This window comes from Salvelinus sp. IW2-2015, linkage group LG4q.2, assembly GCF_002910315.2.
Source record: "Salvelinus sp. IW2-2015 linkage group LG4q.2, ASM291031v2, whole genome shotgun sequence".
Lineage (NCBI taxonomy): Eukaryota > Metazoa > Chordata > Actinopteri > Salmoniformes > Salmonidae > Salvelinus > Salvelinus sp. IW2-2015.
In genome coordinates, this window is record NC_036843.1 from 8,129,045 (window position 1) to 8,142,391 (window position 13,347).

The 13,347-nt window shown below is 40.1% G+C and overlaps 1 protein-coding gene across 1 annotated transcript in view; it reads left to right on the forward strand.

The window, feature by feature from the left end:
- The first annotated feature begins 8,333 nt into the window (after window positions 1–8,333).
- Window positions 8,334–13,347, forward strand: part of LOC111963222 (pleckstrin homology domain-containing family G member 3) — a 46,374-nt gene continuing 41,360 nt past the window's right edge. Inside the window, exon 1 of the mRNA XM_023986526.3 lies at window positions 8,334–8,545. The gene's annotated coding sequence lies outside the window, so the exon portion shown is untranslated. The remainder of the gene's footprint in view (window positions 8,546–13,347) is intronic.

A 13,347-nucleotide genomic window follows, 5' to 3' on the forward strand; every position in this document is an offset into this window, starting at 1 on the left:
AATGTATGATTTGAGTGGAGTTTTCTTAACACGGGCTTCCTTTTCATTTTATCATACAGGCCTGTAATGTGGAATGAAGGAATGTTGCTGATCCCTTTGTATTTTCAAGTATTGTGGTTACAGCATCATGTTATGGGTATGCTTGTCACCAGCAGGGACTGGGAGTTTGTTAGAATCCAAATAAATATATAAAAGGCTCAAAGCTCAGGTAAAAAGTTAGAGGAAAACAGGTCCCTGAGTTTTAGTTTTCCACGGGATAATTACACAAATTGTAATGCCAAAGACGCACCAGAATGGATTTCCAACCGGTGTTGAGTGTTACTGAGTAGTCTCCGTCCCAACTGAAAGTTGTTAAAAAAATCTTAGACACAGTTTGAATATTGCTATCCATCAATGATTCCCATCCATATTACTGAGCATGAGCAATTTTGACAAAAACAATGGATATATGTTGCCGTAAGAGTTTTGTAGAATCTATTCAATATGATTACAGCTGTAATGGCTGCCAAAGGTGCTCCACCAACTATTAACTCTGGGTGTGAAGACATACACAATCATGACATCCTCATTTAGGTTTTTTTTGTAATTTTTTGTTGTAATTGTGTGGATCAATGGGAATGTTTTGGGGGGGATTTTCATACAGATCTGTTTTACCGTTTAGAAATGAAAGCACTTTGTGAATCTATCCCCCTCCTTATGACTTCTTCACAAGTATTTGGACAAATTTGCTTATAGTGTATCAAAGTAGGCAAGTTTAGTATTTCGTACCATATTCCACACAGACTACATGAAGCTTGTGATTCTACAAACGTGTTGGATGTTTTTGCAGATTGTTATGGGTTATATTTGCCCAGTAGTAACTGAATAATTTCCAAGTGAGTAGATTAGATGTTTTTGACCACTTCTAAATGAATCGATAATGCCATGATTTAAGAAAATGAATGAATCATGAATAATGATGAGTAATGCCGTTACGAGGCTACAACAAAACATGCTAATCTCTCACCATTACCAATAACAGGGGAGGTTACATTTTTTTTTGGGGGGGGGGGGGTTCACTTACAATACAATACTTACAATTAAAGTGACTCCAAAATGGCACAAGACATTATTCATCATTCAGTTCCTATTGGGCAAAACATAATTTAAAACACAAACAAAACACACCGCAAATGCAATCAACAAGTTTGTAAAGTCACAAGCTTAATATAGTCATTGCATGCACTTTGATACACGAAAAATGACATCTTCAAATGGGGGGACTAGATACATGAAGTGCATTCATTTCTAAATGGTAAAACAGACATGTATGAAAATACCCTTGAATAAAAGGTCCCATTATGTACTGTCGCCTGATATGAAACATTCTATGTCAAATCTAAAATGCTGGAGTATAGACACACAATTAAAATATTTAACTTTACTGTCCAAATACATATGGGGGGGAATGTACCTGTTCATTGAGACTTATCGGATGCATGGGTTAGCTGTGCACTGCATCATGTTTCTCTGTATTGAGTAAAGGTTACTCTCACCCTACCTGTTCTGTTCAACTGTGTTGTTGTGTTTAGAGGTGTGTGGGATCCCCTGTGGGTCAGGCCAGTTCACCTGTGCCAACGGCTGCTGCCTTGACCAAGGCCTGGAGTGTGACAAGGAGCAGCAGTGCAGCGACGGCTCAGACGAGGAGAACTGCGAGTACTGTGAGTGCAGGCTATGGCTATGCAAACCAACCCTAATTTACATAACACTTAACTGGCYTTACCTTACCACTGATCTTACATTACCAGTGTAGCCATGAAGTGATACTGCTGGGCTGCTCATTGTTTGTTGACATGTGAAGTTGCTAAACTCTTGTTTTCCTTTCACCAGTGAACGACAAGTTCCGGATTCTACTGCAAATTCCTGTGGATGAACAGAAAGGTTATTTGAGTTTTACTGTTTTGAGACAGTAATAGGATCAATCTAGGATATTGTTTTTGAGTTAACTGGTCACCTATGGTGCTCCTTACAAACACTGATTTGTCTCACACACATTCTTTCAACCACAGTTCGCTGCACAGAGCACCCCAAAACGGGACACTGTCGGGACAGTTTTACCAAGTGGTACTACAACCCTCTCTACGAGAAGTGCTTCCGTTTCAACTATGGTGGCTGCGACGGGAATGACAACAGATTTGACACTGAGGATTCTTGTATGACGTCCTGCAAACTGGTAACAGGTGGGTTTGTTTTCTGTAGCCATTACAACACTTTCAACTGATTTTAAAAATGGTTGTAGTGTTATATTACCCTTTGAGACCATAATGATGAGAACTGAAGGGAAGGTTTGAGAGCTATGCTCCCATGTCAGCACCCCTACATTGTGTACAGTTGAAGTCAGATGTTTACATACACCTTAGCCAAATACATTTAAACTCATTTTTTCACAATTCCTGACATTTAATCCTATTAAAACTTCCTGTCTTAGGTCAGTTAGGATCACCACTTTGTTTTAAGAATGTGAAATGTCAGAATAATAGTAGAGAAAATTATTTATTTCAGCTTTTATTTATTTCATCACATTCCCAGTGGGTCAGAAGATTACATACACTCAATTAGTATTTGGTATCATTGCCTTTAAATTGTTTAACYTGGGTCAAACGTTTCGGGTAGCCTTCCACAAGCTTCCCACAATAAGTTGGGTGAATTTTGGCCCGTTCCTCCTGACAGAGCTGGTGTAACTGAGTCAGGTKTGTAGGCCTCCTTGCTCRCACACGCTTTTTCAGTTCTGCCCACAAATTATCTATAGGGTTGAGGTCAGGGCTTTGTGATGGCCACTCCAATACCTTGACTTTGTTGTCCTTAAGCCATTTTGCCACAACTTTGAAAGTATGCTTGGGGTCATTGTCCATTTGGAAGACCCAATTGTGACCAAGCTTTAATTTCCTGACTGATGTCTTGAGATGTTGCTTCAATATATCCACATAATTTTCCTGCCTCATGATGCCATCTATTTTGTGAAGTGCACCAGTCCCTCCTGCAGCAAAGCACCCCCACAACATGATGCTGCCACCCCTGTGCTTCACGGTTGGGATGGTGTTCTTTGGCTTGCAAGCCTCCCCCTTTTTCCTCCAAACATAACGATGGTCATTATGGCATTTCTCCAAAAAGTGCGATCTTTGTCCCAATGTGCAGTTGCAAACCATAGTCTGGCTTTTTTATGGCGGATTTGGAGCAGTGGCTTCTTCCTTGCTGAGCGGCCTTTCAGGTTATGTCGATATAGGACTTGTTTTACTGTGGATATAGATACCTTTGTACCTGTTTCCTCCAGCATCTTCACAAGGTCCTTTGCTGTTGTTCTGGGATTGATTTGCACTTTTCACACCAAAGTATGTTCATCTCTAGGAGACAGAACGCGTCTCCTTCCTGAGCGGTATGACGGCTGCGTAGTCCCATGGTGTTTTTACTTGCGTAATTGCTCCCAAGGAAGAACCAGACTTGTGGAGGTCTACAATTTTTTTTCTGAGGTCTTGGCTGATTTCTTTTGATTTTTCCCATGATGTCAAGAAAAGTGGCACTGAGTTTGAAGATAGGCCTTGAAATACATCCACAGGTACACCTCCAATTGACTCAAATTATGTCAATGAGCTTATCAGAAGCTTCTAAAACCATGACATAATTTTCTGGAATTTTCCAAGCTGTTTAAAGGCACAGTCAACTTAGTGTATGTAAACTTCTGACCCACTGGAATTGTGATACAGTTAATTATAAGTGAAATACTCTCTGTAAACAATTGTTGGAAAAATTACTTGTGTCATGCACAAAGTAGATGTCCTAACCAACTTGAAAAACCCACAGTTTGTTAACAAGAAATTTGTGGAGTGTTTGAAAAAAACGAGTTTTAATGACTCCAACCTAAGTGTATGTAAACTTCTGACTTCAACTGTATATCAAGAATACTGTAGCAGTGTATACTAACTCGTATTGTCTGTTATCCTTACTATGTGTTCAGAAAAGGATGTCTTTGAGAGAAAGGAGTCCTTTGAATACCAGGACACTCAAGGCCATACAGGTAATTMTCTTTATTCAGCATTTCTTCTGTAGTTACCTCGTGAAGATGGGGCCTTTGTCCCTTAGAATGAATTGTGCTCCTTTACAATCACTCAAGTCCATGGAAAAGACACYCTGACAATACTCCTTTTTAAATCCAATTCTTCCACCCCATCAATTTTAAGGGACCTGGGGGTCAAAGCTGGTCACAAATATCTTGAGGTGATGATGAAGCTGTCTGCTTCCCTGCCCATTCTCTTCACTTAATTCAGACACCATGAATGTTGCACATGATTGATCGTGTCTGTTGTCTAGCTTTTGCTGCCCTGGCAATGCAGGCTTCTTTTTATATAGTTATTGGCTTACTGGTGTGTGTGTCTTCATGCCCATCCTCTCTCAGGCATCATAGCGATAGCCGCACTGCTTGGCCTGGCCATCATCATACTGCTGCTTGTTCTATGTTACTGCTTCATGAAGGGCAGGAAGAAGCAGCCTCAGCGGGTACCCATCAACGGCACCCAGGTCCACACCAAGGAGGACACAGAGCGCCTTGTCTACAACAGCACCACCAAGCCCATCTGACCCCTAACCTTTGACCCCACAGGMCAGCCATTAGTGTTACCTTGCAAAGGTATTCAGACCCCTTTGATTTCTTCATTTATTATTATTTTTTAAATTCTTCAAGCTCTGTCAAGTGTTGCYATTTAGTATTTCAAGCAGATTTAAGTCAAAACTGGAACATTCACTGTCTTCTTGGTAAGCAATCCCAGTGTAGATTTGGCCTTGTTTTGTAGGTTATTGTCCTGCTGAAAGGTGAATTCCTCTCTTAGTCTCTGGTGTAAAGCAGACTGAAGCAGGTTTTGCTCAGGATTTTGCCTGTGCTTAGCTGTATCCCRTTTATTTTTATCCTGAAAAACTTGCCAGTATTTGCTGATGTCAAGTATGCCCATACCATGATGCAGCACCACCATGCTTGAAAATAAGGAGGCAGTTAGTTACTTAGTGATATGTTTTGTTGGATTTGCCAAAACATATGGCTTTACATTTAGGCCAAAAAGTAGGTTCCTTTGCCATGCTTTTTTTGCATTATCACTTTAGTGCCTTGTTGCATACAAGATGCATGTTTTGGAGTATATTTTATTTGCTATATTGATGTTATTTTCACTGTCATTTACGATGTTGTTGATCCATCCTCGGTTCTCTCCCATCACAGCCATTGAACTATTTAGCTGTTTTAAAATCACCTGTTCTGCAGCTCAGTTCAGAAGGATGACTATCTTTGAGGTGTCTGGGTAGTTTAATACATAATGCCCAGCATAATTATTAACTAGACAATGCTTAAAGATATATTCAATGTCTGATTTGTTATTGTTACCCATCTACTAATCACTGCACTTTTTATTAGGCTTTCGAAAAGCTCCCTGGTCTTTGTAGTTGAATCTGTGCTTATATGGGGGACAGAGTAAGGGTTAGCCATAATTACATGGACAAAGTCCATGTAACTTCTTGTGATTTGTTAAGCCTCATTTTTCTCCTGAACTAATTTAGGCTTTCCTAAACAAAGGGGCTGAATACTTATGCAACGACTATTTTAATTATTGCATTTTTATATGAGAAAAAAAAGCTTTTTTCTTCCACTTTGATATTAGAGTATTTTGTATATATTGTTGACAATTATTGTTTTTATTAAATCTTTGAATCCCATTGTAACACAAAATGTGAAGAAATCCAAGGGGTCTGAATACTTTTGCAAGGCACTGTATGTGAACCTTGGAGGGTTTTTGTGTCGGAGTATAGTCTGTTTTATTTTCCACAAATACAGGCTTCTCTGTTTGCTAAGAGCTTTTCCTTGTTGATGTTGTAATGTAGGCCTATGAGATTTTATTGGCGCTTGACACCACTCCGGAAAGATAAAGTGGCAGAAATTCTTCAAAATGTGACGCTTGTGTTTTGCCATTTAAAAAAAAAAAAAAATTTGCATTAGCCTTTCAGAATTCAGATGGTTGGTCACTAATTCTGCACTCAGGGTATAATGGTCCAATGATTAAATCAACAAATCTGACTATTATTCATGTAAATTGTTGACATAATGATACCTGCCGCTATYGCTAACTAAATATTAATTTGTTATTCTTATGTTTTATTGTATTTTAGGCATTTTTTGTTTGTGTTGCTGGAAATATTGTACATGGTTAACACCTTTTGTCTTAACTGTTAGTTAGAGGAAGTTATTTTACTTTTGGAGTTTATTTTCTGATGATGAAAATGGATATTTCAGAAGGAAACAAGAGGGGAAACTAAAGCCAGTTTGTGCCTCATGATGGTAGTAACATGAAAAAAKATACTCCTTTCAACATTTTCCCCCMAAAATTGTWAACACCTTTTTATATATAGTTTTATCTATTTTACCATTAGGTCTCAAATCCTATATAAAATTATACTAAGGTTACCAGTATGTGTTTGTTCTGAAGATGAGGCATGCTAGTCTGAATTTGTTGCTTTTTCAGCACATTATGATTAGTATCACATAATGTAACTGTACTTTGTTTAACCCTTGCTTTTACTGTAATTTCACATTCCATCATCTGAGATTAAACGGGCAGTGCCCTTTTGTCCATAATAATCTCATCATAGGGCAGGCTATACCCGCACTGTATCTGCAAGCTGTTGGCTAGAGTCCACGAGCCAATTGTGAGAAAAACAGAGTTAAATGCGATGGAAACCCATTTAACTTGTATTTTTTATTTGGGACATGGGAATTTAAGTGCAAAMGGAACTTTTATGTGCATGACATCATCACGCACAGCCTTTTATCTGCAACAAATATATTTGATTGGAATTTAGCTCTGGTRGGAAAATGTGCATATAGTTTYTATGGAGATTTTGTTTTGTTTTTTCGCATGAAAATCTTTCACCAATTGGATGGAAACTTCCGAGGTCGAAATAACTCKGAAATTGTGAAAATGATGATAATGCCCTTTTTGTGTATGAACTGTTTGAAAAATGACTTGTATTTCAGCCTGTTCAGGTGGAATGGGACTTTTGGCCCACATCATGTCACAATGTGATGTGATTTATAATAGACCAATGACTGTTTATCTGGGTAAGGAGGTAGGTTATAGACCACCATCCTATCAGCCAATCAGTGTGTATGTAAATATCTTCGAATTTGTTTCATAAAGCCCACACAATCAGACAGAGTATTTCAAGGGCCAAAGGAGGTGCAGGGAATTAAATGATAAAAAATATTTKGATTAAATAATCAGTGATTTATTAGACATACAGCGATGATTTGAAAAATACAATTACGAAGACTGCATGAGGGCTTTAACATACAATAAATGTAATCATGAAATTAATACTGTTTCTCCACACTYGCACATTTGGTAAATGTTTGTAATGAACTTTAATAACCTGGCAAACATTCCTGAATCAGAAACAGTTCAACTAGTTTTGTGTCATAAGCGGTAATATATGATGGGCTCTTACCTATTTACCCAACCATTACCAGCAGATGTAAACACTGACTTTAATGCACAGCCCCCCCTGTAGGACTAAATCTAGTCAGTTGTAATTTCATCAACTACCAGAGTGAGGTGCACCATTTATACAGTCCCTGCTGACAAGATGTCCATTTTAGGACAGGACATCCTTAGTCATTGTTATGTAGATTAGCTCAGTGGTTACATTTCTCAATAGAAGCTAGTCTGACAGGTTAAAGGGAATTCTGAGGGGAATACAGAAAAAAGTACATCCCTTTACTACTAGCCCCAAGTGAGTTGTTCAATTGATTCACTCCAGTTATGTCTGCCATTCTTTGTAGGGATCTTTTACAGTATAGGGAGGGACTGGATACCCTCATCAAAAGATCATAAGACTTAGTGATGGTGTGTGAAAGTGGTTTATTAACTTGTCATGTTGCCTGCCTGGGCCCTCAGGAGTAATCCACACAATTGACTGAGAGGAAGAAAGAGGTTGAACATGCTCTAAAGTGTGTCAGTTTACAATGGGCGGATAAGGACCGAGTTTAGGCCTAAATATTAGCTTGTGTTAATTTGAATAAGGGGATTGGTAGAAACTTGAATTTGTGACATTTTCCAGATGCACATAAACAGTGATGACCTGACGTTAAAATAACACATTTATTTCAATACAGAAACAATCGGATAATATTCACTCACTATTTGAGGCAAATAACACAAATAAAGACAAATCCTAAATTGGACAATTTGAGACGACAAATTTTACCACTCTCCCGTTTAAGATAGCGTGCTCTGGAAGTAGGCGGTCTTTGACCATCGCTCGCTGTACTTCGCTATGCGTTCTGCTCAGCTGTGTATAATCAGTWGAGGACAACTGGGGATGTGCGGAGTATTTCTGTGTTTGACAATGTGAGTTGATCTATGGAAAACAAGGACTTGGAAAAGTAAAACCAAATTCATAATATAGTCTACTGAAAAACTACAGCTACACTTTCAGAAGTTCACAGGGAGACGATTACACACTCAAACAATTGGTAAGTGTTTTTAATGAACGCTAATAACACTTCTGATCCTGAATGAGAAACAGTTCGACAGAAAGAAAAAAAAGTCGGACCTCGAATTTCCCTATGATGAATACAGCATACGAGTGTATGGCCGATACGTCGATTTTAGAGCGCGTGTATTTTTTGCATGCCCATCAAATTATTCAATCGAAGCCGCAATTGTTGTGGTAAATTCCTGCACCTCAAGACCGTCCTTGTATTGCTTCAATTCCATAACTATGCAGACGGGGCCTTCMTGACACACATCTGCCAACCTGTTTTGACAGGATGAATGTTGGAAGAGTAGAGTTTTATGCTTTAGGCTATAAAAACCAAACCTAAATAGTCCACTTTACATGAGAAYTTCAAATTAAGGCTCCTATCCAGTGTCATGCCAGTCGTCACCCCTCTCTCCAACAGGTAGGTGGACCCTGTGGAACTTCACAAGATTTATGCAAATTCTGAAACATATGTCTTAAACTCAACCGGCAAGGGTAAGAGTTTCGGAACTGATCAGTTATATTTGTTCTAAACACTTTTTTTTTTTTTGACTGAATTTTGACCAGCTGTAGAGATCTGTAGGCTTTCAAAAGTCACCTTTACTGGATGGAGACATCTGAGACCAATATAGCGTATCAACTAGATTTATATTTTGCACTTGGATGGGTCTTAAACATGCCTACTATTTTCCTAGTTTATTAGTTGTATTGAAATCGCTTCTTCCCAAGTTACTCATTATTGACAATCCTTGACCCAGTGAACCCAATTGCTTCAGCTGATGGGTGTTACAATGGAACAAAGAGGTCCTGATTGCAGGCTGTTTATAATCAAAGGAAATTTCCCAGCAGCAGTTGCAYTGGAATTAAACAACATTAAGGTTAATGAAAAGTCAATTTGACTTGTTTGGGCAAACATTTTTTCTAGAGGCAAGCTGAAGTCTAYGCACCTTCGTCAGTGATTGGTCAACAGTAGGGATTCTTCAATCAAGTCTTCGTCATTCAACGAGGTACAACTCGTTTTCATGCACATTTTTTCATTGAGAAATACTACACCAAACATAAAATTGCATGACTAAGATATCCTTGGCAAAAACTCAAATGTCATTAATTGATGTTAAATTAATTGACTATTTTGAGGAAGTGTACACAGGCTACGCTGTCTCAAAATGGACAAACAGAACTATTGCTCTTTTTTCCCCCTCGTTTGTAAGCACACTCTTTCGGTTCGCCTAGATGAATTTGGCTAGCCGCCAGCCGAACTGAAGTATGCTGACGCCTTTAGTGGGCATTTCTTTTTTGCCAAGATAATCCATCCAGCTGACAGGTGTGGCATATCAATAAGCTGCTTTAACAGTATGATCATTACACAGGTGCACCTTGTGCTGGGTACAAAAGACCACTCTTAACTGTGCAGTTTTGTCACCACACAATGCCACAGATGTCTCAAGTTTTTAGGGAATGTACAATTGGCATGCTGACTGCAGGAATGTCCACCAGAGCTCTTGACAGAGAATTTAATGTTAGTTTCTCTATCATAAGCTGTCAACAACATTGTTTTAGAGAATTTGGCAGTACGTCCAACCGGCCTCTCAACCGCAAACCACGTGTAATTGTGCCAGGCCTGGATGCACATCCAGCTTCTTCACTTGCGGGATCGTCTGAGACCAKCCACCTGGGCAGCTGATGAAACTGTGGGTTTGCACAACTGAAGAATTTCTGCCAAACTGTCTGAAACAGTCTCAGGGAAGCTCATCTGTGTGCTCGTCGTCCTCGGCAGGGTCTTGACCTGTCTGCAGTTCGGCATCATAACCGACTTCAGTGGACAAATGCTCACCTTCGAAGGCCACTGACGCACTGGAGAAGTGTGCTCTTCACGGATTAATCCCGGTTTCAACTGTACCGGGCATATGTACGACAGCGTGTATGGAGTTGTGTGGGCGAGCGGTTTGCTGATGTGAACTGAGTGCCCCATGGWGGGGGTGTGGGCAGGCATAAGGTACGGACGACAAACCCAATTTTACATTTTCTCTATGGCAATTTGAATGCACAGAGATACCGTGACGAGCTCCTGAGGCCCATTGTCGTGCCATTTATCCGCCACCATCACCTCATGTTTCAGGATGATAATGCACGGCCCCATGTCGCAAGGATCTGTAATCTGAAAATGTCCCAGTTCTTCCATGGCCTGCACACTCRCCAGACATGTCACCCATCGAGCATGGTTGGGATGCTCTGGATCGACGTGTACGACAGCGTGTTCCAGTTCCCGCCAATATCCAGCAACTTCGCACAGCCATTGAAGAGGAGTGGGACAACATGCCACAATCAACAGCCTGATCAACTCTATGCGACTGAGATGTTGCGCTGCATGAAGCAAATGGTGGTCACACCAGATGCTGACTGGTTTTCTGCACCATCCCCCTACTTATTTAAATTTTTTAAAGGGATCTGTMTTCTCAGTCATGTGAAATCCATAGATTAGGGCCTAATGAATTTATTTCAATTGACTGATTTCCTTATTTGAACTGTGTAACTCAGTCAAATCTTTGAAATTGTTGTGTTTTTATATTTTTGTTCAGTATAGATAAATGATCACTCTATGGAATGGACAACACTTCATGGGGGTCCAAGTAGAAAGCACTTAACCTACTTCCATTGAATATCTTCAGTACTGAGCATCAAGGGCAACACTGGGTGAAGTGTCTTATGGTTCTTCTGGGAGGAGATGCACTGTTGTTCCTTGTCGGTGGCACAGACGGGTACGTCTTGTTCTCCACTAGCCTGTTGTACACATGCAGCTTGTTGTATGTACACATTACACAGAACACTGGGTTGCTCTAGCTCTCTCTCTGCTTCCTGATAGTCGCACTGATAAGGGCTGAGCTGCAGAGAGAGAGGGTGACTTTCACACGTCTCTCAACTCATGCCCCTTATCTCACTCACAAAATGACTCAAGCATTTACGTCTACAGATATCTTAGTAAACCACCAAGAGCCTTGCACAAGTCTGTTCCTGGACAAACAAACCTCGCATGTTATTTGGTGGTCAACGGTAACTTAGTTTGGTGTTGCATGAAAAAGTACAAAGATGCACTTAGCCTTGTCCATGGGTTAATGTTGGATAATAGATTTTGGTCATGTCTGACTGAACACCTTATCCAATATATTTCAGGACTAAACAAGACTGCGTTGGTTCTGAATACACTTAATTGAAAATGAGAACTATCACATGCAATGTCAAAGTGGAAAACATTGAGGGTTTTCCCCTCCTGGGCTCCAAAGTTACAACAACCACTGTAAGTTTGAGCTAGGATTACGCACAGAGTTAGAGGTCAACGTAGAAGATAAACATTAGCCTGCTTTGAAAGTGGAGTGTGATTTAGGACTGGAGATCTGAGGTCAGAGGGAGTGTTTGTGCCATCATAATGTTGACGGTGCTATAAAACTGCAYTTAAATCAGACTCTATCTCAGTTTAAGGACTTGCCCTTTAAGTTTGACCAGCAGGCTTCCCCTCGCCTCTCAAAACCATGGTAAAGCTCAGACAGAGGTAGGATTGTTAAATGTTTGCCTGCCGACAATACTTAGCACCTCTGACTACCGACACTGTTCAATCGCTTTTGTGTTCAAACAGCAAAGACCTTGAAAGTTGTCAGCCACTCAGCCTTGTAAAAATACTCCAAACCAGAAGGCGGCAGAGGTGGTGTTTGACAATGCATATCCATGAGTATTGCTTAAGGTCTAAATTCAAAGCTATTTGTGATAATGTTGCTATTTTGTAGAAAGGCCTTGTTGATACTAGCCAGATGKCCACATCCTGTACTGCCAGTGCCAGCACATAGCCAAATTCTTAGGTAGCTAATGTTAGCATATTCACCAGCTAGCACAACATAGCTAGCTAGCTAAGGACACTGCACTAACTTGGCAGCTGTTTCATGAAAATTAAATCACAATGGATTAGCAATGGATGTCAATACTAGCTACAGTGGTTAGCTAGCTTGGAGGAAGTATTTAGTGTTGTGTGCATTGTCTGTGCAATTMGCTACCATCCCATAGCCTACATTGTATATGAAGTGTGACTGGCTCGTCCATGGTGTACTGAGATTCAAAAAGAAAAATGTATGGCTCAATGTCGTGGGGGTTTGTGCTCTCTGATTGGCTCAAAGTCAAGTTGTTGGCCACGACAAGCATTGTGATTCCACAAGTAGAATCGATAGGTTTGTTGCTACTGGGTCGGTACGTAGCAGGTACCACTTTTGTTCTAGCAAGAGAAGGAATGGCCTTCCACTGTGAGATGTAGCTATCGGCAGTCATATTCTTGGTAAGTTTCATGCTGCAGAACATTATGGGCGGCCACTTCCCTCTGTGGCATCAGACAGTGAAGCATACAACCATTAAAAAGATTGCGTACGTAAGTCCAGTTCATCACCAGTAAGGTCCTAACTTGCTAATGACGAAGACAGCATTTTCCACTCGTTAGGTATGTTAATTTACCTATCTAAACCATAAATGATTTGAACCCKTTTTCAATAGCTTTCAATACCTCACCTTGCGAGGATAATGGCACTGAGAAAAAGTCTAAGGTGGATGGATTATCTTGGCAAAGGATAAATGCACACTAACAGGGATGTAAACAAATCTGCACAATTTGAGAGTTAAGCTTTTTGTGTGCGACTGGAACATTTCTTGGCTCTTATTTCAGCTCATGAAACATGGGACCAACACTTTACATATTGCATTTATATTTTTGTTCAGTGTACAAAGCTGCCCAAAGTAAAGAGTTCGTATGGGTCGTGC